General features: G+C 43.9%; 1 long non-coding RNA gene across 1 annotated transcript in view; it reads right to left on the bottom strand.

Annotated features, from left to right (window-relative positions):
• Positions 1–27,174, bottom strand: part of LOC146860350 (uncharacterized) — a 45,461-nt gene extending 18,287 nt beyond the window's left edge. Inside the window, exons 1-2 of the long non-coding RNA XR_014979142.1 lie at positions 26,969–27,174; positions 25,135–25,271 (exon numbers count right to left, since the gene is read on the bottom strand). This is a non-coding gene — a long non-coding RNA (uncharacterized LOC146860350). The remainder of the gene's footprint in view (positions 1–25,134; positions 25,272–26,968) is intronic.
• Positions 27,175–27,957: the final 783 nt, after the last annotated feature.

The following is a 27,957-nucleotide window of genomic DNA, read 5'->3' on the forward strand; positions in this document are numbered from 1 at the left end:
CCCTTGAAAATCCAGAACTGTAGAACAAATTTAATTGTCTATTCGTTTTGTGAATTGTAAGCATGAGTATGTTATTTTGTGCCACCGTTGCACCTTCCCCTCTGTAATACATTATGTGCTCACGACCAATCCTTAAATTCTGACACTGTCCTCCTTTTTCCATTTTTTCCTTTTAATTATATATATATTTCTTTCCTTTTTCATAAACTGGCTTAATTCCCCTCTTTCAACACCACCTTAAGATGTCCGCTCAATTCCACTTCCCACTCTACTCTAGTCCTTTCACACTTTTTACCAGCATTAGCCCGGCCCACCTTCACGTGGTTATACACGCATGCTTCCGGGTTCCCATTAGCAGTCCCATTGCCGGTTCCTGCTCCCGCATCGTCGGTTCTCTAGCAAGACCACTACCACATCGGTAAGTGTCCCGACAGCACAGACTAGTTTTTCACCTTCCTCACCTCCTTCATTCGCTAACTTCCTCCTCCCTCCTCCCGCTCCATAGGAACCTCATTCCAGGTCCACGAATCCTTGGTCACCTGAGCCAAGTTGAGAAAACAATTACATGACTTAGCCTCCGACTACGTCTCGCCGCTTTTAATTTTAGTAAGTATTTCTCCTTGTGACCTATTTCCGCTCACACTCACTCCCCTCACTAATTCCGTTCCCCTCTCTTCCAGCAATCGGTTCTGAATCTACCGCGGCTGCGGTGAGTTTTTTTACCCTGGCTTACCCCTTAAATTCCCTTCACTACGTACCCTGTTTCCCGGCCACCACTAGCATCGTAATTATCCACTGCCACTTGATATCGTAACTTGTTTAGCATGTACCTGTATAGCATGCACCTGAACGCACACACCGTGGCAATATTGTGACTGCACGCCTGTCTGTTTATTCCATCTATATCGTGACTGTACGGCTTCTGACTATATTTTTTGACCTTACGGTACCTTGCCTCGTGATGTCCCTTCCTCTTTACTTTCTCTTTAATTCAATTCCTTTATCATATCGGTTTCCATTATCTTCCAATTTTCACCGCAATTCGATTGTCAATCTCACTCATTATCGCTTCACCTTACTACTGAAGCAATGAATTTTCGCCCTGCAACTTTAGTATTATTATGAGCAATTGGTGCTTTTAGCGAATTTTGGTCCTGCTTTTGTCCTTAAATCAGTCATGTCTAATAAGTATTTTAAATACCTTCTCTCTCTTCTCCCTTTCTTCCTTAAGGTTATTCAGGTTTATCGCACAGGCATTATTGTTCTTTGTCCTGATGATGATCCTTGCATTTGTTTAATAGGATCGAAACGCCGTCGACAATCATAAATACCCGAAATGTTTAAAAACATGATTTTGACACATAAGGGTGTTGTTTGAAATGTTTGTTCTCTCAAGTATTGATGATTCCTATAAACAAACTATGTATTCATGCCTGAACCTCCTTGTTTCTATGACCTAATGTGTGTACTGGACGCAGGCTTGTGTCCCACTTCATCAACCTTCTTAATTTTGATTATCTTTGTACATTAGTAAAATTCATGACCTCTGTCCGGCTGGATAAGTCTTTTTCTGATAAGTACTGATTCGGGTCCTTATTTATTACTAACCCTATTCCTCCTATGACTAGGGACAACTGTTGTTTATAATCACTTAACTCCCAAGGTCCCTAGCTGACCCCTTTGGGTGCTCTTGTTGTTACTAAATATGAGATTTTGGTTGAGGCACAGCCCCTCTGTGTAGCCAACGCGACCCGTACTGCCAGAATCTGAGGCACCCCCACCAGGAGTAAGATAGCAGCTGTCCGTGCTATCCGGACTCGCCCTGTACTCCAGGTGCTCGTGGGCCGGTCTCAGTATCCAGAGGGCAGCTACTTGGGTGCTGCTGCATGAAGAGGGGGGGGAACGCAGCCTCCCAAATCTTGCCTGCCGCCTGTAGAGCTCCTCCATTCCTGGTATGGGCTCTCTCTCCTTCTTTTAGCCTGCGAACGCAGGGAGCCACGGAGTGGAGCCAGCGAGGCTCCGGTTCGTCTCCTCTGGCCACCGGTCTCGCTAATCCGCAGACACACGTGGGGCTCTCTGCTTCCGTACAGAGCCTCGCCCACCATCAGGCTTCAGCCTCACCTGACTTCCTGTGGCATCTTCTCTTGCACCATGCCCACAACCAGGCAAAGCTGCCTGATTCCCGGGGCGCCGCTCGAAATGCGGCGGCCTTTTCGAAGCTTCAAAAGTGCAGGGTGGGCTCCCGCTTCTCTTCCTGGGCCAAACACGGGTCTCTCCCTGGCATACGGGGCCCGCCCGGCCAATCACTTGCCACGAAGCAATGACTCCACTTCGAGGTGCAGAGAAACGCGGGGTGGGCTCCCGCTCCCAAAGACAGCAAAGCGGGGTAGGCTCCCAATGTCTTCTGGAAAGGAGGGCGGAATCCCCATGTCGGGATCCCCTCGGGAGACAAAGCAGCCCAGCGCTGCAGAGCCCACGCGCTCCTCTTCTCCCTGCAGGACTGGAGTCCAAGAACTTCAGAGGGGCAATGCTGGGCCCAGGCAGGCCAGCACACATGGCCCTCCAGCAGGGAGGCAGTCCCTTGTGGCGGCTCCTCATGGGGCCCAGCACGTACAAGTCAGCACAAGAACAAGGAAGCACTGCTCACATGGGGTCAGAACCCCAAAATGTGTACCACGTTTCTCTTTGTTCTGCCCTGGCACTGGGCTTGGGGGAACCAGTCTCAACTGGTTCTGGGGATGTTGTAGCACTCTGTGTACAGTGCTTGCACCCTCCTTTGTCAGGTGGGGGCTCTGTCATCAGACACTCCACAGGGGGGCAGAGCCAGCATTCACCTAGGCAGGCACAGACCTATTCAGGGTCAGGGGACTACTCCTCCCACTACTCCAAAGCCTGACATGCAATCCACATTAGGCAGGCAGACACATACCACACAGAAATGCCAACTTCTAAAAGTGGCATTTTCAAAATAGTGATAATAAATCTGGGCACACCATTGAGTAGCATGTATTATTACTATTCCACGCTGTTCCTCTCATATCAGGAATTACCACTGAAACACTTATCAGGGATTCCCCAATGCATTCCTATGAGAGTGCAGCCTCACAGAAGTGAGAAACCAAAATGGCTGTCTGTCACTACCAGGACATGTCACAATCTTAAGACACATGTCCTACCTTCTACCTACAATGCACCCTGCCCATAGGGCTAGCTTGGGCCTACTGACATGCAGTAAAAGGGGGTCACAGACGTGGCACACGCTTTAGGTGTCACGTCACAGCGGCAGTAACACTGCGCACACAGGCCCTTCTATGGCAGAGTCCTGAGACAGGTTTGAAAGGCTACTTTGGTGGCTAGCGGAATCAGCGCTGCAAGCCCACCAGTAGCATTTAATTTACCGGCCCTGGGTATCTGAAGATACCACTTTACAAGGGATTGACAGGTAAATTAAATACGTCAAACAGGTGTAGACCAATCTTACCATGTTTACCACAGAGAGCACACGCACTTTACACTGGACAGCAGTGCTAAAGTGCCCAGAGTCCTAAAACCACCAACACACCATGTCAGAAAAAAGGCTAGGAGGAAAGCAAAAAGTTCCGGGATGACCCTGCAAAAAGGGCCAAGTCCAACACCGGTCATCTACACCCTACCCAAAATTCATAAAAACACCCATCTTCCACCTGGTCGCCCAATAGTATTGAGCTATGGTTTCATCCTCGAACCCCTTGGACAAAATGTCGACTATTTTATCAAAGACTTTGTCCCTAAGACCACTTGCTACATAAAAGACAGCATGTCAATGATAAACCTCGTTGAACATCATCCCTTTGACTTCTATGCACATTGGATGTCGAATCACTTTATACAAACATCCCTCAGACTGAGGGCTTATTGGTTATCGAACATATATTAGACAAAAAGACCTCACCCGCACGCTGTTCCAACCATTTTTATTATGTAACTTATGGAAATATGCCTAACCAGAAATGTCTTTCTTTTTGACAACTAATATTACCAACAGGACAAGGGTACTTCGATGGGGGCAATTTTCGCCCCATTTTTGCCATTCTCTACATGGACCATATAGAAATGACTAAAATTCTCTCACCCATTCGATTCCGGTATTTCACTATGGAAACGGTATATAGACAACATTTTCCTCATTTGGCACAACACAGAAGAGACATTAGAGCAATTTTTACACTGGCTTACTAATAACAGCCAGGGTATCAGATTTAACCTCTCCCACACCAAAACATAGATTCCTTTCCTAATCCTCAATATACAACAGATAAATGAAGAACTGGTCATGTTTGGTTAGAAAACTCACAGAACTAAATACATTATTAAGCTGTGAAAGTCATCACCCATGTGCACTTTCTATTTCCCTTCCCTTCTCCCAACTCCTCCACGTAAGAAGGAATTACTCACTCAAAGAAAATTACTTCTGTGAGACACTTCTGTGAGACAGAAGTCTTGTCCAACAAACTGATGGCAAGGGGCTAACCATGCAGACTGATACATACTTTACTGAAAAGAGCATGGCACTGTCCACGCGACTCCCTCCTTTCGCCCAAACCCCAAAACAACCAGAACCGCCTGGTCTGTGTGACGACGTTCTCACCAGTCTCCAGTACTGTGAGAAAATGTTGCAAATTCTCAAACACTTGGAGACCCTTAATGTAGGTATTCTCGACCTCGGCCATCGCCTTTTTGCCTTCCGCAAGACCACCTGGTCAGAGTAGCATTGCCCTCTAAAAACCCTTCTCTAACACTTAATGACCATTGGGGGCTGTACCCCTATCCGGACACTCCAAATGTGGTAACTGTGTAACTTGCCAGTTTGAAATTGAATGTAAAGAATTCCCGTTTGGAAATGTTAAAATACAATTGAAGCATTTTTCAAACTGCAACACTGCAAATGTGATATATGTCATCCTATGTCCCTGCAATATGATTTATAATGGCCAAATAACACATTAAGCAAGAATCCGCATTTGCCAACATCGCAGCCGTCTCCGATGTAAGACACCTAATGCCACCCTTGTTGAACATTTTTCGAACAAAGGACATACCGAGGATGATATCCGTTGGCTAATCATCAGTGTGATAAAACCACCACCAAGAGGTGCAGACATTGGCCAATTACTGAACAAAGAGGAACTAAAATGGATTCTGCGCACTGGCAGTATACATACTGGATTAAACCGAATGGAAGACTGGACCTCGCAACTGTAGCCCAGAGTATCCTTTAATTGGATCCTTCATATTATCCCTTTTTTCATGTGGCTACTTATTCTTCGTTATGAACCTTTCACATAAACCAGTTGTGTGGCCTACTATCTCCACATTACAACAAGACTCATACACCCATGGTCTCTTATGTTTACTGTATTAATGGTTGATCCCATGTATACTATAACTAATATTTAATTGCTTTTTTTTCATGTTTTGACTTTCATTTCAAAATCCTTGTCACTGATCTTAATGTATTATATTGATGCACCAATGTATTGTCACTTTCCTAATGTTTTCAAATATTGCCCTTTTGTCTTTAACTAGATGCTTTTACAGTTCCTTGCAAATTCTACCCTGTTTACTCTACCTCCAGTGCACATGTACATTATGTGCCCCTTCTAAAATGTCCACCGCCTTTCACCCACCCCATAGTCCACCTGTAAATCTGCATCATGTGACTTTGTCAAATGACACCTCACGTAACGTCCTTATTAGACACTTCAGTGCCCCGAACAACCAGTACCAGTTCTAATCACACCACCACCACACGGCTTCTATCCAGACGTGGACATGAATCACCCATGCAGTAAGCCCCATATAAGTTCCTCGCACTGCCTAGGATACCTTTAATTAATTAATGTTTTATCTAAATGAGCGCATCCTTAGCTCTACGTGCCCGTTTGGATATTGAAACATTTTTCTTCTTTGTGGCTCACACACTGCAATTGGAAAGTATGTTCCACCTCATATACCAGTAGGCATTTTCTTGATACAGGTCTGGTTCATTCTTCATTTTTTAATGTGTTTTTCTGCTTTTATAATTAAGGAATTCACAGTGTTTCAGCTTGATTGGACACATTATCCAACACGCCGAATTAGGCTACTTGTTTATGCAATTGGTAAGTTTACTACCACGCTTACATATCAGCTCTTGCATTGGCCTACTCACCATTAAATTCAGGCCATCAAAGCCTCTCCCTCCCAATTTTTCAATTCTTCCACAGTTAATTGCAGGCGTCCACATCCTCTCACTTCCAGCTAAATGCCTGCTCTCACTTACTTCAGTTCTTGCATGGATGTCACGCATTCTCTGCCTTATTAGCATATACCTCATGCTTACCTTCCTTTTTCTATTTTCCCTCTTTTTCCCCCTTCTATCTTATCTCAAATTCTCCACAGGCAATTCCGCAGGCATGTAACCTAATGTCCTGATGGTGATCCTCTATCCTTGTATGGATCAAAACGTCGTCGACTCTTCGACACCCTAACACAACTATAATCATTATATGAATGTGTAATGGAATCTATGTTCATTTGTGCTTTTCCAATTTGGTAAATTTATGCACTACGTTTTGCCTGAGCCTTTCGTTTTGTCTCTTGCTTAATGCAAAATGTAATTCCCACTTTATTGTTTGTTCTCAAATTTGCTATATGAAGGAGATTTTTGTCCGGCTGGACAGCGCAATATAGATCTAATGGTATTTCTATATTCATCCCTCCATGCATTTCCCCTGTGAGGGACCACTGTGTTTACATATTTGTCAGACCAGTCATAAGGGATCATTTAAACCAGTGTGATGGTGTTTCCTGTGGATATGATGAGGTCCAGAGTTTCACCCTTGTTATGAGTTGGGATGTCCCAGAATTGGGTCAGTTCATGGTCTACTAAGAAGGATTTTAGACAGTTCACTGCTTGATCGTTTGGGTTAGACCAATGGAGGTTGAAGTCTCATAGGAAGATTTGGGACACTAACGGGTCATCAGTAGAAGAGATGATTTCCATTAAATGTTCAATGAAGAAAAGGTTATCTCCAGTGGGGTGGTAGAATGTGTGTAGTTTGCAGACAGGGAGGTTTTTGCTTGTGATGTTGAGGCATAGATATTCACTAGAGGTCTGAGTGAAGGTTTTTGAGTGTGAAACCGAGAATGTATTTCTGTGTATGAAGCTATTCCTCCACCTTGTTCCATAGTTCTGTCCAGCCAAATTATGTTGTGGCTAGCCGGGACTAGAAGGCCAAGGATAGGGGTGGGAGAGCTTTTCAGCCAGGTTTCCTTGAGGATAATGATATCAAACTTGTTAGTAAGGATGAGATCATAGATATCGGGGCATGTTTACTAGCTGATCTGCAGTTGAGTAGTACACATTTCAATTGGCCAGTAGAATGGGAGGTAGGCGTCTGAAGGATGTTAACGTGCTTGAGGTTGTTACCATTTATACCTATGAGGATGGTGATTGGTACTCTGTAAGGGTAGGCTTGAATGGCTTGGATTTGACCTGGTATGGACTTGTCAGAGTCTAATGGGTGGGAGTATGAGTGGAGTAGATCACGAATGTCTTCTGGGTCAGGAGAAGGCATTTGGGAGGGGGAGAGATTTCAAGGAATGGTGAGAGATATGCAGGTCAAGGGCAGGAACAGAACCTGTATGGGCGAGGGGTCAGGTTCTTAAGGTAATAAAAGTTCTGAGCAGGGGGAGATGTTCATTAGTGACGTCTTTCTATTTTTTATTTTGTCCAAGAGATGGCGCAGGTGGATGGAAATCTCATTACGGCAAGCAGTCCAATCTGGGTGTTGGTTGTTGGAAGAGGTTTTTATAGAGAGTTCCAGCAGGTTGGAGGTGTCTCGAGGTATAGCAAGCAGGACAGAGGCGGTAATAAATTGGTCAGGGGAAGCGAACGAATCACTGAGATCTTGTGGGGAACCAATTAGCATGGAGAGATGAGCTGGGGATGGAGGAAGTGTGAGGGGCATAAGTGTGGCAGAAAGGATGTGGGTGAAGAAAGGCTATAGGGGTTGGGTGTGATAGGTTTGCAGCGCGGCGGTAATCTGGTCTCAGCCTGGTCTGATGGTGTGTTAGGGAAGATCAGGCAAGGAAGTTCCCCAGGAGTGAGAAAAAGTGAGGGAGTGAGAGAGGATGCCCTGACAGGTGACCCAAGGTGTAAACGTGTATAGCTCGGTGAGGAGTGTGTCACAGTACGACCAATAGCCACAAGAATCAGTGATCGTGTGGACAGTGAGGGCCCGATTCACAGAATTAACTTAAGACAAAATCCTAAACTTACTACTTTTGGTATTCACAGAATGCACTTACTACTTTTGGTATTTACAGAATGAACTTGCTACTTTTGGTATTCACAGAATGGATTTACGACTACTAACTTTACGTCCGAACTCGGGCCGGAAATTCCGGCCCAGAGGCGGAGCTTCCGGCCCGGAGCCGGGCTTCCGGGCCGGAGGCGGGGCTTCCGGGCCGGAGGCGGTGCTTCCGGGCCGGAGGCGGGGCTTCCGGGCCGGATGCGGAGCTTCCGGCCCAGAGGTGGGGATTCCGGCCAGTGGCGGAGATTTAGCCATGGCCAAAATCTCCACCTCTGGGCCGGAAGCTCTGCCTCCGGGCCGGAAGCTCCGCCTCTGGGCCGGAAGCCCCGCCTCCGGGCCGGAAGCTCCGCCTCCGGGCTGGAAATTCCGGCCCGAGTGCGGACGTAAAGTTAGTGGTCGTAAATCCATTCTGTGAATAGCAAAAGTAGTAAGTTTATTCTGTGAATCGCAAAAGATGTAAGTTCATTCTGTGAATACCAGAAGTAGTAAGTGTATTCTGTGAATACCAAAATGGTACTAAGTTTAGGATTTTGTCTTAAGTTTGTTCTGTGAATCGGGCCCTGAGGGTTTTGGTGATACTAAGTCAGGGGTCTGGATGGGGTAGGGATCCCTTATGGAGTGCGGAGTACATAGTACAGGTAGAATGGCCTTTAGACCATATTCCAGCCTCACAGGTGGTACAGGGTCCAGACGAGAGACTGATTTAACTATAGCAACCAGAACACAAAGTTCTGATAAACACAGGGTATTTATGCTAAGGAGACCACTCTTAGAGGTGGGTGGTAGAGACCAGGTAGCAGGAATCGGAGTCTCTTAAACTTCTTTTGGGAAGGAGGCATAGATCTTAGTGATCTTCTCAGAAAAGAATGAGTGCAATTTGATTTCAGTTTTCTACCGAAGGAGTGGTCCCGGCACAGACGTGCTCCTAAGATGATAGAGATTTGACTATCTGAAAAATCTCTTGTGAAGAGTTTCTAGCAAGCTCAATTTTATAAGTAAAATACTGACTTTGCGTGTACCGAATTTGTTTGTGATGTTCTTTTAGGGAATTGAGATAGTTTGCTTTATCTAAAGCATTTTAGCTCTTGCCACAGAGGCATTCAAGACATTTACAGGATTTCTTCATAGACAGAAGTTCATTGCTGAACCACTCTGCCAGAGGCTAAGAGCGATTGACACTACAGCTTTTCATGGATGCAATGTCATCCAAGCCTCGCAGATCCAGATTTCAACCTCCTATGAATTGGCTAAGCAAATGCCATCTCTAAGCAGGAGGTGATAAATATTCAAAGTTGCCGTAAAAGCGGTGAAAGTCACATTGGCCCATTTCCAAGTTTTGTAGTGACGGTTTACAGGTGGAGTAGAGACCGAGACAGACATGGAGACTTGAAAAAGGAGAACAAAATGGTCTGACCATTCTACAGGCTCTGGATGGGCTGTACTAACAGAAGTGGAGTTAACAAATATGGGGTCTAGGTATGGCCATAACTGTGAGTAAGGGCTTGAACCAGTTGAGTAAATTGTAACATCTGTGTTTTCTTACTGGCAAGGAAAGCCTCCATTCATACTTTGTTATTCCCCAATACTAGTTCTTGGAATGGGCAAGAGGTTTTCAGAGTTAATCACTGATTATTTACCAATAATCTATGTTACTCTTACCCATATTTATGTCTTCATTGTGACAGTAATCATGACTCTCACTGCAGGCTTGTTTTTTCCAAACGCCAGTGGACACTGGGTTATTCAGGAGAATTCTTGGAATGCCTGCGGCTTTATGGCACCAAATTTGGGGTGGGCAGGGCTTGCATTCACTACACTTTTATTGGAGTTCCTTGCTTCAGTATGGGACCCACCTCATCAGTAAGAACAGTTTTGAGGATGATAAAGAGAAATACAGATCACTGCTATGAAATCTGGGCAACATTGGGTTTGATTACAGACTCAAAAAACTTTACAGGTTGGCACAGGGTGAAGGTTTTCAAGCCTGCAGGACTTCTAGAAAGTACTGCAATTAATTGTTTTTAATTTATCTTTTAGTCATCCAACATATCTCCTCAGTCAGTTAACTGTTCTTGCATCTCTATAGTGGGCCGTCTTCCTGTTTTGTCTTAAGGTTTAAACCTTTGTGTCTCCAGGACTTCCAATAAAAAGGTTTGCCATGGAGCAGTATAAAATTACTACAGTTCTACAGTTTGCTGTGCTGTTACCTGGAAGGAGGAATCGCTGCTGCAGAAGGGAGGACCCAGTCAACACCTCGCGGAACCCGCTTCGCGGGTCCCGCATCGCCAAGGTCGCCCAGCCGAGTGTTGTTACCTGCAGGGTGTGTGCGCGAGTGACAGGGCTGCGAGCGCTGGGAACCGGGACTCACTCTCCCAGGAGCCCCGGCGATCCCGAGGCCAAGTCACCTGGCCCGCTCTCCCTGACCGCCCCGCCCCTCATGTTCCTCCTAACCACGCCTACAAGAAGTGACGTGCCTCGCTGCGCGGGAGCGCGCGGGAGTGCCCGGGGCTAAGCCCGGGCAAAGGGCGGGCCCTCTGTGGCCCTCAGAGGCACGAGAAGGCGAGGCGAGGCCACCCCCCTAAGGTTCGCCGTCTGGGATTAGTAAGGTACAGAACTCTATTAACCCTCATTACCCCCAGGTCTTCTGCCATCTGCCTGTGGATCCTGACACATACCTTGGTCAATTGGCTCGGTCGTTTGTAAGAGGTAGGCATTATGGTAAGGAAAAAGCCCGCATCTGCTGCGACGGAGCCCCTCAACACAATGCTCTCATATGTGGTTCAAAAAGTCAATAAGATCAACAATGAGAGGAGGCAATCGCTAGGCTTGAGCCAATCGCCAGTTCTTCCGTTAGAAAGCCCGCCCGCAAGGGCATCTGCTCCAGAGTTACTGACCACACCGCCAGATCTTCCCCAGTCGAATAGCCTAGTTCATATCCCACAAGACTTGGCCAGCGATGCAGAAGATCCTCATGTTTTGGTCAACTCGTCGGCCAAAAACGGCAATACCTCAGAGCATAATCACCAGTCATTTTCCATCGAGGAAGTACCGTCACCGGGGCAGCCCGTTCCACGGCCAGTGAGAACCTGTAGAAAATCTCACTCAAAGAGAGGGGGGAAACAACAAGGCAGGAGAAAGGCAGCTACACCACCCCCAAGACGTGAAGGGCAACAAATTGACTTTGATGCCGATGCAGAATCCAGACGTATTGTTGATGATGAACTCTTTAATCGGATCCAAGATATGATTGATATAAAAATTAGGACAATCATCAAGCCCTTGATTGGTAAACTGGATAAATTAACTTCGGAGGTTGAGAAGGCGGGGGGTGCACAAAGTAATCTGGTGGTAGAGGTGGCCAATCTATCTGCTCTTGTCACAAAATTGGCATCGGGAGCCGTAGAGGCTCTACCAAATGAGAGTGTCCCACAGCCTACACTGCCAGAGGAGCCCTTAGCAGTAGCTTCAACTCTATTAACGGCTCCCAGTCAGGACCTAGCAGGCGGAGCCGCGCCTACATCATCATCAGGGGACATAATTGGGACAATACATGAGGATATATCAGCCCAATTTATTTTGGAATCCTCCCCAGTTGTGCTAGTACTAGCAAATGTCCCAGTCTTAGCACAAAACAAAATAGAATCGAAACAGGACTTGAAGGATAAAGCTCTTCATTGGCTTACTACAAACATGACCATGGCCCCCCAAGGGATGGATAGTTTAGCAAGGGATATTGTTATGACCAGGAGGGTACCTTGGATTGGGTCCAATCCCAAAAAATTTAAGGGGGACTGTGTGATTATAAACTTTGCCAACACAGAAGTCCTCCCAAAAATTTTGAATAACATCTTCCCACCCCAAAGGCGAAGCGGCTCTATAGTCCCGCTCACCCTAAAATTCTTCTATAGTGAGGCTCAGCTCCCTACCTTTTCTAACCCTACTAAGTTAGGAGAGCGAATAACGCCCCAAACTGGGAAGGCGGTTTTAGACATAGATTCCCCAACGAGCGCCCTGGGCCTATATTTAACTTTGAGCACGGAAGATCTAACCACGCGCATGAGTCAAATTTGTGGCCTCCCATGCCACCAGACCCTGCCGTCAATGGTTGGGGCCCGGGTTGGATGGGCCAAGATCCCATTGGGCGAATCATTAGGTTCGTACCATGGGCGAGAAACGATTACTTTCCGATACGCCCAAATACCCCTTTACCTATGTGGAACATCGCAGCTATGGGTCAAGGTCAGGCAGCTACCCCTTTTGATTGGGGGGGCGGATTGGGGAATAGGTATGCTCCCTTAGCGGATCTAAACAACTGCGATTGACTTAAACCTTGCAATGTCCGAGCAAGTGAGTCCATAACTAGACCCGAAATAAACCTTAGCCAGTGTTACACCAATGACGGTCCCCGCCTGTTTACATTTTATGAAACACTTGAGAGTTATGTCCCGTTGGACAACCCTGGGCTATCATACCAGGGGGAGGGTTGCATAGCGTCAACCCTGAACATCGTTCCAACACAGAACGCACCTGAGGTAGCTCAGAACAAGGCGGTCAGATCCTTAAGCTAAGCTGAGGGGTGTTTGTTGGGGAAAAAAGAGCTGAGGTTACCTACCAATGCCTGTAAAATTATAACATGGAACATAGCTGGCTCATCTGCAAAACGACAGGACAAAGCATGTGTGAGCTTTATTTCTAAGCAACATATAATTGCCCTGCAAGAAACGTGGGACATATCGGCTAATTTCTGGTGGGATGGATTCACCTGCTTCTCTATCCCTGCAGTCCCTAGCCGCATGGGCAGAGCTAAAGGAGGTTTGGCCATTATGTTTTCTCTAGATCTGAAGGGCACCTATAGGCAGATAAATACAGATTCCGTAAACATCCTAATGGTTGAAAGGACGACTAGTAACAATTGCAGGACGATATATATTAATTTTTACAACTCTAGGAACAGCGAACACAGTGGGAGTAATGTCGCTAACCTAGATAATATCTTAAATAAAGTGTCTCAGAATATCTATTTAGTTTATGAGTTTATCCTATTAGGAGATTTTAATATTCATCTATGTAATCTGGGTTGTATGGGAAGAGGTGACAATGTAACTGAGGGGGGCGAGGAGGCCCCTCGGGGCCCCCACTTTGAACACTCTACAGAGGGGCTTGAGTTAGAAGAATTATTAGCAAACCATGACCTTTATGAACCCGATAAGGGCGTTAGGGCGCCAACCTATATTGGCAGTCACCATGGCTCAGTGATAGACTACATCTTTGTTTCACAAGGTATTTTAAACCGGTCTATGGTCTATTGTACAGTCATAATACCCTACAGTGACCACAACCCTGTACTACTTGAAGTGGCCTGGGGTGGCCAGATGGGAGCACCGCCAAAAGCACTTAAACCAGCACACCCCCTGAAACCCTGCGACCAAGACAGACGACTGAAATGGGCCAAAGTGATCCCGGATAATTTCTATGAAATAAATTTTCCAAAAATAAAGGACAAAGTGGCCATCTGTCAAAAATCGGGGGCGCAAGGTAAAGAAATTATAGAGGCTTTTGAGGAAATTTGTGGCCAGGTGGCTAAGGATCTTTTAGTCAAACCAAAAAAAGGATTTTCTGGAACAAAACGTTGGTTTGATTCTGCTTGTTCAAAAGCGCACAGAGCATTGTTGACAGCGTTAAAAACCTCTCCCAGGGCTGGGGAGGATATTGTTAGATTAAGGAAACGCTACAAGGTTGCCATTAAGAACCGCAAAGAATCCCTTAAACGCGAAGCATGGGAAAATCTCCTCTCAGCTGCAGTACTGAAGGACAGTAAAAGATTCTGGGAGATCATTAGACAACCGTTATTTTCTGAAGACAATAATGCTCTTATGGACTGTGTGATCACCGACGACAAATGGCTAAACCACTTCAAAAATGTATATGAGGGTGGGTCCAAAGGAACTGCAGATGTTTCAGTACCTGCTATAGTGGCAGACCCGTTGGTCTTCAACCCCGAAGAAGTAGAAAAAGCCCTGATGGCCACAACAAGACTTAAAGCTCCCGGCCCTGACGGTGTTCCCGCTGATTTTTTCATGTACTCTCCCAAATTGTGGTCGGCGGTATTGTCGAAAGTGTTTAACGCAGCCAACAACCATGTACCCAGTTCTTGGGCCACATCCACCATAGTCCCTATCTATAAAAATAAAGGCCAGCGAGATGATCCCGCCTCCTATAGGCCCATATCTCTTTTGGACTCAACGGTAAAAATATTAGGCAGAGTTCTTCTAGCCAGACTTAATGACAACGTTGAGAGCCGTGGAGGGTTGTCTGAACTACAATATGGATTTAGAGAAAAAAAGGGGACGATCGAACAATGTATAAACTTACATCTATTAATTTCTAAATATACAGTGGCAAAGGAGGGCTCCATGTTCCTTGCATTTATGGACCTCTCCTCTGCCTTTGATCTGGTGAATAGGTCGAAATTGTGGCAGTTATTGTTGGAGATGGGCATTGATGAGTCTTTGGTTGTGTTTATGGCTAAACTGCACCAGGAGCTTTTTGCAGCTGTCCGAGTCACAAATGATGGCAGACGTACCCCCCTGTTTAAATCCCTTAAGGGGGTGCGGCAAGGCTGTATTCTAGCCCCTGTATTATTCACCATCTACATCAACAGGCTGGGCAGTCACCTGCAGGGACAGGCAGCCGACGTTCCGCATGCAGGAGATGTCAAAATTCCAGCGCTCCTGTATGCGGACGATGCAGTGCTGATAGCCTGCACTAGGGTAGGTCTACAGCATCTCCTGGACGCTTTTGGTAGCTTCATGGAGACGCTGGACCTTAAGGTCAATGCCTCTAAATCACACACGATGGTCATGGGGCGTGAATGCAACAAAAAAAGACACAAAACATTTTTTTGCAGGGGAGTCCCTGTCACCAACGTGTCCACATTTCCATATTTGGGGGTAATATTTGACCAGAAAGGAACTTGGGGCCCTCAGATAAGAGCAAAAAGATTGGCGGTAATAAGATCCTCCTCAGCGGTTTTGGGCTTTGCTGGGAAGCTAGGGGCTAGGCCCATGCAAGCTCTTCTGAAAATCTACAAGAGCAAACCAGTGGCCATAGCGGCCTATGGTTCCCAACTGTGGGGTTATGTAAACCTGGATCCAATTCAGAGAGCAGAAAATAGATTCATTAGATCCTTGCTCTCAGTCCCGCAATCCACCCCAATGTATTCCATCCATAAGGAGGTGGGTCTGCCCTATCTGTCTGATACCCTGAGCCTTGCTCCGCTAACTTTGTGGCTGAAATTGTGGACAAATGATGACCTACCTCTGAACCACAAGATTTTGCATGATGTCTTATCCTTGGATAAATACACCAGTATCCCTTGGTTGGCATATGTAGCTAAAACCCTTGCAGATCTGGGTCGCCCAGATCTTTTTTCATCTCCGGAAAATATTAGGAGACAGGACATAGTAACCATCAAAGAGTTATTTAGGGATAGGCAGGAAGCACGGAGGAAGGATCTCGAAGTGTTGAAACCCGCAGTAAGGGCACATAACCTCCTGGTTTGTACACCCTCACTCGCCCCCTACTTGAACTTTGTCACATCCCCATATCACAGGTTTTTATTATCAAAGTTCCGATTTAATTTGATACATTTTTATCTAGGTTCATTTAAGACCTGGCAGAAGCCTGAGCAGGCCCCACCGTGCTGCTGCGACAATTTTTCGGTGCAGGATACTCTGCACTTTGTTATGTTTTGTAGTATATACCATGAGCAGAGAAAGAAATATTTGTTGCCTATTTTGAAAAAAGCTGGTTTTGTCCAAGTAAGACCAGCCCTGCTCTTTCTACAACTACTACCTAACATACATGTTACTTTTTGTATGGCAAACTTTCTGGTAGCCGCAATGCGGGCGAAACCTGTTAGCCATAGCTTACTTTAAAACTTCTCTTGTTGTTTGAGCATGTTTACGTGATAGATTTGTATAGAAATATTTTATCCATGTCTAAAATTTTTCTTCTGTTTGTTTATTAGGTTTTTTTTGTGTGGGAAATGTAAATAGATGTATAGTAGGCATTGCATTGCAAAGTATTTTTTTTTTTTTTTGTGTTCTTTGTATGACTTGTAATAAGTCGAATAAAGATATTCTGACTTCTGTATAAAATTATGATGCTATAATGTGGAGTTAAGAAAATAAGTTAAATCTGTGGGAAGTAATTTAGGATTAGATTCCAGAAGCTAAGAATAGAAGTGGAAACAGATTGTGGTTTGCGGGTGAAAGAGAGATACTCTTTAAAAGAGAAAGGAGAGAGATAAGAACTTTCAAGTTCTGCCCACAAAGGACAATCCAATTGAGATTCAGAAGCCATCTCGAGGATTGACGAAATAGGAAAGATTTATGATAATTGGGGAAATCAGGAATATTAACCCCACCTTCTGACTTTGGTATTATGAGTCTTAATAATGACATACGAGGCATTATAGTGTTCCATAAGAAAGATGACAGTATGGAATTAATTTTTGGGAAACTTTTTGAGGGGATTAGTACTGGAATATTATAAATTGTATATAATAATATGGGAGAAAGCATCATTTTAATGGTATCAAGACGCCCGCCCCCACCATGACAAACGTAAGGGATGCCATTTGGACGTTAATGTGGAAATTCCCTGTATGCAATTTTCCATGCATAAAGAAAGTGTTGTTGGAATTGAAGGGGCAAATAACAACCTGAGATATTTTATATGTTTAGGATTCCAAGTAAAGTTTGAGATAGCAGAATCTTCTTTGAATGTATAGTCAAAGGTAATATTTCACATTTATCTTTATTTCGTTTATAGCCAAAGACAGACGCAAATAGCTCAACCTCAGGTAAGCAGGCAGGAATAGAGGATTATGGACTGGATATAAATAGTAATATATCATCAGCGTAGGCTGCCAATTTAATTTGTTTATCATTAACATTAAACCCCTGGATATCGTTGTTTTGACGAATGTTTGACAGAAAGGGTTCTAAAGCTAGGTTGAAAAGGAATGGAGACAATGGGCAGCCTTGACGCACACCTCTCCCAAAAATCAAAATAAGAGGAGGTGTTACCGTTTACAAAGACAGCTGCTCAAAGGTTAGAGTATAAGAGCGAAATCAAAGATATAATCTTTGGACTAAAATGAAACCATTTAAGTACTTTAAAGAGATACGACCAATTGACATGGTTGAATACCTTCTCCGCGTCCAGGGCCATAGCTGCTAATGAATGAGGTACATGAGGAAACTTAGATAAAATATCAAAAAATAGGCTAGTATTGTCTGAAAGGAGGTGTCCTTTAATAAAACCAGATTGCTCTGCACCTAATAATTGAGGGAGATAGGATGTTAGGCGTAATGCTAAGGTTTAGGAGAACATTTTGTAGTCAATATTGAATAAAGAAATAGGTCTATCATTTTTGCAGTGTTCCGAATCCTTTCCGTCTTTCAGAATAAAACAGATTAGTGCTTCTAAAAAAGAGCCAGAGGATTCACCCGAACATAAACAAGAATTGCAAAAGGGTGTGTAACTTAGGGAGAAGCAATGGTGCCAAGTGTGTAAAGAAATTCCACTGTAAACCCGTCCTGGAGCCTTGTCTTTCTTGAGTGTTTGTAGAGTACTGAGGAGTTCTCGTTGAGAAATGTCAGATTCTAAAAGAGTAAAATCTATTTTGAAGTCATAGGAGCCTTGAATGCCTGAAAGGAACTGAAAAATATCAAGGTCTGAGGGCATGGATTCTGGCGTTTATAACTCTTTGTAAAAAAGGAGAAATTCATCCAATATTTCTGAGTCCTTAAACCTTGACGTGTTTTGTTTATCCAAAATTGATTAGATATCAAGTTTGTTATTTTTAACTTTTAAATAATTTGCCAAGAGCTTGCCCGCCTTGTTTTGGCCACCATAAAACTTTGCACTCAACTTTAACAAATAAAGTGAGGCGTTGTCAGTCGAGTCCTTATTGAATTAAAGTTTAGCCTCAATAAGCTGAGATACACAATCGAAGAATAATATGAGTGCTCCAATGTCTTTAGTTTTGCCAGTAGATCCTTAGTGGTTTCACATGAGATTCTACGTTTTTTAGATACAAAACCAATAATAAAATCTCTGTCTGCTGCTGTAAATGTGTCCCAAATAACAGAAATTTGCACAAAGTATCAGTCTGATTTAAAGAAAGATATTCATTAGACAAGGAGATAAAAGAGGAATTAAAGGTCGGATCTAGAAGGAGAGATTTATTAAAACGCCATCTACTGGGTGTATTAGATTTTGACAGTAGATCCAATTTGATTAAAAAAATGGGGAAATGATCAGATATTAAAATCGTCTCGATATCATTGTTTCTCAAAGACTGAGCTACGTAATGTGATACAAAAAAGTGGTCTATTCGAGATTGTGACTGGTGGGTCAGAGAATAAAAAGTATATTCCCTTGTAACAAAGTTACAAATTCTCAAGGCATCAATAAGCTTATATTGTTGTATGACATCAATAACTATTTTATGGGATTTTAAGGAGACCAAAGAATTATGATCTATAAAAGGGTAGACACAACGCATTCATAATTAAAAACCCATCTAATCGAACTAAAAAGGCTGCCAAAACCCTCAAACATCGTCTTCTCAATTCGCATCCAGAAACACTCAAAGATAGACATAACAAATTCATAATCAAATACCCACCTAATCTAACTAAAAAGGCTGCCAAAACCTTTCAACATCGTCTTCTCAAGTCGCATTCAGAAACACTCACATCCGACCCATACTTTTGCACATCTAAAGAAAAAAAAACTAGAGATCTAATATTTTTCACACAAAAAAGAGCCCAAGGGAGAAAAACCCTCAGTTTAACGCTATCTATGGCCACATCCAGAAATACGGCACACAGTCTTAGGCTCTCAATAGCCCCCTTCACCGCCCTCAAAGCAAAACTCACAATATCCATTTTCAACAATGGGATCATACTCATACAGTCATCTGATCACCATCTCGACCTTTTCAATGACTTCTTTCCTATCCTCAAACAGAAGGTCCATAACAACGATAAGCCAGACCCTTCACCCCTGCATAGACAGTCCACCCCTCTCACCTTTTCTTACGACCTCACCAACACATCACACTTTACCAACCCTACCACCCCTCTGGACTGTGGTGGTAACCCCTGGCTTTTTCCCTGTCCTCAAACAGAAGGCCCACAACAACGATAAGCCAGACCACTCACCTCATAACCCCACCAGCATAGACAGTCTACCCCTCTCACCCCCCCACATGACCTCACCAACCACATCACACTTTACCAACCCAACCAGCCCTCTGGACTGTATTGAGGTAATTTCTGACTTGTCCCCTAACCTCGAACAGTTGACTCACAGTAATGATAAGACTGACCCCTCCTCTCACAACCCTACCAGCATAGACAGCCCACCCCATTCACATTCTCGCACGACCTCACCAACCATACCACACCTTACCAACCCAACCACCCCTTCTGATTGTGTCAAGGCAACCCCAGCTCACCATACCAATCCTTGCTTGACCACCACCTCGAGAAGGACCATAGCATGTCAAATCGACAAACATTTGTCCACCATCACCTCCCTGCGTACACAGCCTAATTATAATCCCAAAAGAAACCAACACACTCACTCCTCTCCTCCACCTCCAATAAACCTACACAACAAAGGAACTCAAACAAAACAGACATATTAGCACCCGTCACCCCAAACCCCATCCTCCGACCACTATGCTGAGACTGAATCCAGACTTGGAGAAATCACACAGGATCTCCAGCAACTCAAAACTGACCTACTTAATCTAATGAACATCACATCTGAAATCACACACAACAGAGGACCCTCAAAGCTACAGGAGAATAATAGACCACTACACCTTAATAACAACACACACCACTCCCACCTCCCAAGAAACACTCTCAAAAGGTCCACCCCTACACCCACCTCTAGACACAAAACTGCGTTCCACACCCTACCACAACTTCTCATCAAGACCAGCCAGGACCAAGGTTCCCCTCTCTGAAAAGCACATTCAAACCCTTCTCCTCACATACGAGACAAAGCATAATGACTTACGACATAATCTGAACCCCCATCTCAACAATTGCATCGGACCCATAGAGAGAACAAAGACCAAACTCGAGAGAGGTAAATAAGGCCAAACTCAAAACAGTACCCCAGACAGAGATAACCTCTACGAACAACAAACCTCACCTGAAGTGCATGCTCCGAAACTGCAGGTCAGCCGTAAAACAAGCAGCTGACATAGCAGACCTTATTATTACGAATGATCTTGACCTAATCCTCCTAACCGAAACATGGCTAAAGACAGATTCTGCACCCATCCTTGACATTCTAATCCCTCCAGGCTATTACATCATGAGGGCAGACACACCAAAAAGATTATGGAGTGACATAGCTTGTATATATCGCACTAACCTCAAGGTAAACCAATCACAAACCACAAACCACCCCTCCTGCGAATACCTAAGCATAAATATTGTGAGCAACAACAATCCCCTATGGAAATGACACCTGATCTATCACCCTCCGTGCAACAACCACTCATTCATCGAACAAATCATGGAAACCATCTCCTCCAACGTAGGACAACACTTCTCCCACATCTTCCTCGGAGACTTCAACCTCCGCTGGAACGACCACAATGACCCCTCAGTCAATAGCCTTAAAACCTTCCTCATTGACCTTAACCTGGTCCAAATATGTTACTGCCCAACTCACAACCTGGGTGCTATACTGGACCTCATAATTGCTAGACCAAATTCAATCAAACTAGAATTGATCATCCCCTCCGACTGGACAGATCCCCACTACATCACCTTCCTTACAACCAAACCAACTAAGACAAATAAACCCCAACTTAAGAAACCCAAACAATTGAAAAGGTACACCCTTGACATCAACCTCCATGATCTTACCTGCCTCAGCAACAACATACTACTGCCGCCAGTAGACATGACAGAGGTCCTTGACCTCACTAACCACTACAACAACTCGATGACTAGCATTCTTGACGCATTTGCGTCCTTTCAGCTAGAAAGAACCTCCTCTAAAGAATCTAAACCATGGTTCAATGGGTACCTAAATGACCAATGATGCAACCAGAGACTAGTTGAATGGACATGGAGATCCTCACCATCGCTAGAGCACCTTAGGCAATTGAGATCTCAAAGAAGCACCTACAACAAACACATCAGACTCTCTAAAGCAAATTTCTTCAAAACTCAACTAAGCAAAGCTAAAAATCGACCAAGGATACTCTTCGAAATTATCAAGCAACAATCCACTCAACAAACCAACGCTTCCACTTTAGGACCAAACTCCCAACCGCACTGCAACATGTTTGCCTCCCACTTCCTTGAAAATCTAAAAACATAGAGAATAAACTCCGAACAGCAAATGATCACCTCAAAAAAATACCTCACCCTGCCCCCCACTTACCCTGGTCTGTACAAACCACTAACCAAATCGCACTCCCCCTCAAAAACAAAGCGTCCTGGAACACTTTCAAATCTCGTAACGAAAATGACATTCTCAAGATCTTAACAACACTTAAACCATCTAACCACTTCTGTGACCCCCTTCCAGCCAATATTTTCAATGAGTTCAAAACATCTCACTTAAACCCTCTAACCACTTCTGCAACCCCCTTCCAGCCAATATCTTCAATGAGATCAAAACATCTCTAATCCCCCTCTGGACACAGATAGTGAATGCCTCCCTACTGCAAGGAACCCTTCCGAACTGCCTAAAAACAGATCAAGTAACCCCCATTCTAAAAAGACCCACAGCTGACCACACAATCCCAGATAACTACCGTCCTATTTCCACTATTCCTACCCTAGCAAAACTGCTAAAGAAATGCGTCCACTCTCAACTATGTAGCCACATATCTCAATTCCACCTCATTGAACAGTTCCAATCTGGTTTCCATCAGGAGTATAGCACGGAAACTGCCATGACACACATTGTGGACGACTCACTCAGAATACTAGACCAAAATGAATCCTGCCTCCTAATCCTTCCAGACTCAGCCTTTGAAACGGTCAGACACGATAGTCTCCTAGACTTACTTGAACACAGAATGGGGATATCTGGGAATGTCTTAAAATGGTTTGCGCCCTTCTTAGACAGCCGCACACAAAGAATCAAGCTCAACAAATCTATGTCGACCACCACGGGGGTCACCTTAGGAGTACCTCAAGGCTCATCCCTCTCACCTACCCTCTTCAATCTATTCATGGAGCCCTTAACCAAAACTCTGAAACTCTCCAATGTCCACTACCAAATATATGCTTATGACATCCAACTATACCTAAAAGTATCATCACTAAGGGTGGGCGCTTTGCTCCGCTCCGTGCACGGAGTGTGTGTTGTACTGCCCACTTCGCGCTGCGCAAAGTAGGCGTAGCAGGGGCAGACTACGCACACCCCACGGCGGAGCAGAGTTGCTTGCCCACCACCCGCCTCCCTCCCGCCCTCATTTTACAATTACTATAATCATTAGATAAATAAAAAATTACTTACCTGAGCTGCCGCATCCCGGGGCTCCATCTGATGTTTCCTGGATAGCTTCCTCCTCACGAAAGCGCATGCACGGGCGCCCGCGCATGCGCATTTCTCCTGAGAAATGCGCGTGCGTGGGCACCCGCGCATGCGCATTCGTGAGGAAGAAGCTATCCGGGAAACATCAAGATGGAGCCCCGGGACGCGGCAGCTCAGGTAAGTTATTTTTTCTTTATCTAATAATTATATTAATTGTAAAATGAGGGCGGGAGGGAGGCGGGCGGCGCGTAGTGGGGCTACGTGAAGGGTGCGGTTGGGCGTAGATTTGCCCCCACTCCGTAATGCTTCACATAGCCTCACTACGCGCACTATGCCCAGGGTTGATCATCACCTGATGATATTGCTCAATCAACACAACTCTGAAAAAAACACATAACTTGCTAACCCGAAACCACCTCAAACTCAACACGTTCAAAACCGAATTCCTCCTAATTACCCCTTCGCGAGGACACGTTAACATGGAAGACTGGATGAAACATTTAACACACTTCGACTGCAAACCACACATCATAGACTCCGCTAAATCTCTAGGAATAACAATCAACAAAAATTTCAACATGCAGGAACACATCAGTGCAGCCACCAGAGGAGCAAACTTCCACATGAACATCATCAGAAAACTAAAACCCTTCCTTCCCATCGACGACTTCAAATCAGCAGTGCAATCCCTATTGATACCCAGACTAGACTATGGGAATACAACAGTATGTGGTCTGCTGAGATCCAGCCTAGCTCCACTAAAAGCCTCACTCAACGCGGCCGCAAGCCTGGTCACCGGCTGTAAAAGGAACAAACATATCACCCCCGATCTAAAGGCACTGAACTGGCTCCCTTTCAAGGCAAGATCACAGCTAAAAATCGTTTGTATGACACACAAACCCTGCACTTTGGCACACCAAAGTATCTAGCAGATAAACTAGAACTATCAGGCGGTGGCAGAGCATCAAGAAGCTCCAGCACCTTGCTACTGAACCTTCAAAGATTCAGGCAAAAAAAACATACAACCGAACTTTCTCTGGCCTAGCACCTAGAAACTGGAATGCCCTGCCCCCAGAAATTAGAATGAACCCTACTAGCAACTCCTTCAAAAATGAATCCAAACTGTTTTTAAGAAACAAATTACTACCCAACCCCCTCACTTAACTTGCTCTCCAAACAGAACTTACACTCGATCTTCAGGACCATTGACTATCACACTGTTGAATCCCCCTGAACCCTCTAAGACTGTTTGACATCAAGTCTGCCCTCCCTACTCTTTACTCTCTTTTTGTAGATATTTGTATTAAACTTCTATGTGTTGTAACTTTTGTGTAGTGCTCTGATACACATCCAGGGTCTAGTCCACACTATAGAATACTTTTCAAATAAATAAATAAAAATAAGAGTCAACAATTTGATTGCAATCTCCAGCAAGAATAAAATTATTTTGATTACAAGACAAAATTTGTTGGGATAGAGAAGACCAAAAAGAGGGGTTACCGTTAGTGGGAGCTTATACATTGAGTAAAGAAACTGAAGCACTTCCAATTTGAAATTTGGTATATAACTATCTTCCCTCGTCACCAGATAACTGAGAAAGTAGTTTAACTGAAATCGATATATGACAAAGAGTCACTACACCATTTTGTTTATCATCTCCTGGTAAAAAGAAAACCTCTCCTACCCAATTTCTTATTAATTTTAAAGACTCAGTTGCCGTTAAGTGAGACTTTTGTATTAGGGCTGTATCAGTATCCAATTTAGATAAATGTGTTATAACAAGTTGTCGTTTAATGGGAGAATTCAAACCTCTGACATTCCATGACACAATTTTCATAGTCATGGAGATAACGGAATGATTGCATAAGAAGGATAGTGATCTAGGCAAACCAACCAAAAACATGGAACAATTATAACATCAACCAAATAATGTGTAATTGTGGTATGATTATTTGCAACTCCTATGAAGGAATAGTTCGAACACAAACGTGAGACATAAAACCGAATATAGAAAGAAAAAGGAAAGGACAGAAAACAGAGAAAAAAAAGAAAAAGAATAAAGAAGAGCAGAAGGGAAGAGAGAAGAAGGCACAACAATAGGAAAAGGACAATAAGCTTAAGAGTATCTCAAGAAGAAGAAAAAATGAAAAAGGGGACAGTAATAAAACAAACAATACAAAAAGAACAAAGGCGGAGAAAATACCTAAGAATCCAATTGGGGGTGGGGGGAGAAACCACGAGCAGTAGATAAGATGCCCAAGCATGATGGAGGAGAGGACAAAGGAAGGCCACGGCTCACAGAACAATGGGAAGGAAAAACAGGAACAAGCGTATAGGGACCTGTAAGGGAAGGAAAAATAGTTAATCATCAGAAACAACCAAGCTATAAGTAGCAACAAATTTAGAAAAACAGCACTGCATTAACCTACAGCATCGCCTTTAGAACAAGAATACATTTGTTCAATTTAAAAAGCTAAAGTCAAGAAGATCCTGCAGCTCTACACAGCCTGAGATGCAGACGCTCCCAATAAATCCATAATCTCTATCTTGCATAAATTAATAAAGCTTTTCAGTCTAATCGGGGCCTCATAAGTCGCTGTTTTATTCTTATAGGTGACTTTTAATAGGCAAAGGTGAAAAATGCCATAACGAGCTCCAAGGGATCTGAGAACTGATCTCAAATTTAGATATTCTTTATGTCTGTCAGCTGTGTTTTTAGCGCAATCCTGAGAAAAATATATAACTTATTACCAGACCAAACGACTTGCCTGAGTGACTTAACTGCTGAAAGAACTATAAGTGAGTCAGTGTACGCCAAAAAGAATAAAATAACTCTTCTAGGACACCGTCAGTTGGCAAAGGAAGCTTGCTGACGTCCCAGGAGATGTACATGTTGAATATTAAGAGAGGTCTCCCCTGGCATATTCAGGACCATTGGAATGAAGGATTTGAAAAAAGCAAGAGGGTCACTGCCTTCTGTGTCCTCAGGCAGCCCATAAATCCATCAATTTTTTCGCCTATTTCTATATTCAAGGTCCTCCACTTTTTTCTGAAGTGAGGAGACTTGAGATTGGAGAGTATTAACTTTGCAATCAGTGAGTCCAAATGAGGATACATTGTGTTCCACCACAGTTAGTCTTTCATCCATTTTTGACCAATTTTCTCACAAGGAATTTCTCACAAGGAATTGCAGTTTGGCATTAGTTTCCATTATAAAAGGACGTAATGAGCGACTTTCTTCCAGTAACATGTCCAAAGAGGCAGGAGAGGATTACTTCAGAGTAGATGGTGGGTCTTTGTTTAGGCATTTCGTGGAGACTTTCCCTGCAGCAGCAGAAGCAGTTGTCGAAGAGGAGGTGCCCTTATATAGAGAAACCAAAGAGTCTTCCATCCTGAAAAATTTCGAGAAAATTGTAGAACTTTTAACAAATGACTGCATGGAAGGAACCAGGGAAAGACTCACCGTTTTCAACCTTCCCATACAAAATAGTTATAATGTCTCGGAGATAACCAAAAGGAAAGTAGGACTGAGCCAGTGTACGGGTATATTATAGGCACAAACAATGACCCTAGCAGGAATAAATGCCAGACGGATGAGTGAACCCCCTCATCTGAGGAAAAGTCAACAATAGATTTTGCAGATAAGAATAAACTTTCGAGTAATGATATTCCACAAGGCTGACGTAAGAAGTCAAAACAAAGAAAGTCAGCTCCTTAAGTCATAAGAACAGTCAGCACGCTAATACAGAGAGCCAGCATGAAAAAATAACGTCTAATACTCCTGTCATATATCTGCATTGATAGGAGGTGACAGCATATTCAAAATGGCGATCATTTACGGCGCTGTTCCAAGGTAAGAGGACCATTTTACAAACAGTGAGGGTATTTTGTATAAGTGCTCAAGAAAAGGAGGCTGTATGAGCTCTCCCCAATTCTCAGAACCAAAAAATAAAAAGGAAGGTCCAAAAAGGAAGAGGAGAGAGATACTGCCGTTTCATTCTTGTTCACAGGAATCTCGCCTCAGGGAAACATCTTACCCAAAATGGCGGCCGTGGTTGCTGTGGAGCCGAGGCAGAAACTCATAATGACAAATGCGGAGTCATGGGCCCGCAAAAACAGCCGCAAAGCTGTTCTCTGAGTCAGGCCAGCATCTGATTCCAAAAGCAACCTTCCATACAGAAGAAGAAACGATGGCGCCGTGTAGCCTGCCAGTGTCGTCCCGCGGAACCTCACTCGGGCACCACTATCTTCCTCAGCGGTTAAGCCACGCCCCTGAAGGAGGTATTTTCTTTATGCAGCACAGTAGCCTCTTTGCCTGTGATCACCTCTGTGCCATAGTGCACATTTCAAACAGAAAAGTAAGCTACAAGTACCTGCTTTTGTCACTGAAACTTTTATCCCTGAGAGATCTCTCCTTTTAATATCTTCTTTACGATGATTAGGATTTGGCACTGGGATGATGAATGCTACAGTGCTCTAGAGGTGTAACCCATCACTGCGTCTATTACTTCACAAATACCCCTGCAATAGCAATCTGAAAAGGACAGGCTACGCTAGTGGAGTGAGTGTAATGTGTTTACATTTTACCGTCCACCATTTTCAAAAGTCAAGAAGCACCTCTGACAGGCAGATATCGTTGTGCTGTGAATATTATTTCTGAAGAGCTGTCTATTTTAATGTTTGTTTTCTGGGTCTAATGTTAGGGAATACAACAAGTTTTTGTATGAGTGGCTAATAATAATTTAATGCAAAGCTAGCACTTTAATGTACTTTCACAGAAGTCAGCTGCATTTCTAATCTCTTTATGGTATAATTTGCATTATTCCTTCTAATAACAAATTTATAGCAAATCCTTCAGCGCTTATCATGAATGAAATGTAGTGTTTGTTATGAAGTGTTTGACATGCTTCTTAACACACAGTGAAAGATTTTCAGTTCAAAGAAGGAACAGCAAAGAAAACAAGTGTACAAACAATGTTCTGAGGTTCAGAAAACTTTGTAAATGATGTGATACATATCTGAAGAA

The sequence above is a fragment of the Triturus cristatus genome, chromosome 3_1 (genome assembly GCF_964204655.1).
Source record: "Triturus cristatus chromosome 3_1, aTriCri1.1, whole genome shotgun sequence".
NCBI lineage: Eukaryota > Metazoa > Chordata > Amphibia > Caudata > Salamandridae > Triturus > Triturus cristatus.